At 24.7% G+C, this 1,605-nt stretch overlaps 1 non-coding gene across 1 annotated transcript; it reads left to right on the forward strand.

Moving 5' to 3' along the window:
* The first annotated feature begins 259 nt into the window (after window positions 1–259).
* TRNAI-AAU (transfer RNA isoleucine (anticodon AAU)) lies at window positions 260–333 on the forward strand. Its single transcript has one exon. It is a non-coding gene; the product is annotated as a tRNA-Ile (tRNA).
* The last annotated feature ends 1,272 nt before the right edge of the window (window positions 334–1,605 follow it).

Consider the following 1,605-nt stretch of genomic DNA (forward strand, 5'->3'; position numbering starts at 1 on the left):
AATTTAAAATTACGAGATCTAAATTTGAAGAATAAAATAGATTAATTTTTTTTAGGTATGTTCAATTTTGATCTCTAGATTTGCAATGGTCCCAATTTGGCTTCATATCTTCTTAAATCTCACATTTAGTTTATGTACACCTAAATTATATCACACAGAACAATATTTGTTTTAAAAAGGTGATAGTATTTTTTATTTTTTTAAAAGTGATTGGATATTAAAAAAAGTTAAATACAAAAATAAAATGCACCTCTAACTTGGCCTATTAGCTCAGTTGGTTAGAGCGTCGTGCTAATAACGCGAAGGTCGCAGGTTTGAAACCTGCATGGGCCAAAAAGTTTTTTTTTTTGGACAATTCTACCCTTACTATTTTGATTATGGCTACACTAAACTTAAACCTCACAAATCCACTAATCACACACTTAAACAACTTTATTTCTTTTACTCGAACAAAATCAAACCTCAGAGTCATGAAATAACTTCTATATATGATATTCTCAAGCTTTTGATCTTCTTGATGAAGGTTATAACTATCAAAATCTTATTTTAAATTAAATTTTGTTTACATTAAAATAAAAAAAGTAGATTATACATTATCAAAATTTTCTATGTTGGAATATGAAAAACTAGAATGTTGAAAATTTGGCTTTAAATTCTTAGGCTATACATTTAATTATATTTACTAATGGAATTTTAATAGTGTAACAACTTCTTGATAAACTAGCTAATCTTTACACATTTTCTTTCAAAGCTTGAGTCTCTTCCTCTTAATTTCTCTCTTTTCATATCTCAATCATTTTTTTCGAAATTTCTAATAGTTTGTATGAATAGAAAGTAGTGTTATGTACCAAAAAGGAAAAAAAGATGCTTCAACCAAATATTCTCCATGATAGGTATCAACTTTTTAATAGATTTTTCAAGTTATTTTATAATAGTTATTGTTTCTTACCATTTTTTCAATGTAACATTTAGAAAGTTTTTAGTTTTATTGTTGTGATATGATTGTTAATTAATTTTTTCATATAAAGAGTTACCATCTCTAATATTATTATTTTTGTATCATTACATTGTTTAGAAAGTGATAATCTATAATATTTTTGGCATTCCAAAATCAGTAAAATCTTAATTAATTTTTCACATATATACTAAGGAGCTTTCTTATATTACTAATATACAACAACTTTTTCATTCTAGAATTCTCTTCATAAATTGATATCCACATATTGACACAACACAAAATGTCTGGCATGTACTTGGTGTCTAAGCATATAGAAATTGTAAATTTGTGTTGTATGGCATTGGATGTCATTCAATCTAAGTTCTTTGATCCGTAAACATCAACAAAAGACAAACACATGATTTAAAGAGAAATTGGAAATGCATGTATTAGTTATTTTTCTGCATATGTTTTAAAATTTTGTTTTATGTTAATATTGCTATTAGTCGTATTTGTACTTTTTTTAATCTTATCAATGTAATAGGATTATTATTATTTTTTAACTATCATGTTAATGTTAATATTCAAAATTACTTTTAAAAGGATAATTAAATATGTTTATAGTTTACCAAAGTAAATAGTGTTTTCAATGTTTTTTAATGGAGTAT

Source organism: Benincasa hispida, unplaced genomic scaffold (genome assembly GCF_027475165.1).
Source record: "Benincasa hispida cultivar pf3 unplaced genomic scaffold, pf3_genome.v1.1 HicScf1169, whole genome shotgun sequence".
Lineage (NCBI taxonomy): Eukaryota > Viridiplantae > Streptophyta > Magnoliopsida > Cucurbitales > Cucurbitaceae > Benincasa > Benincasa hispida.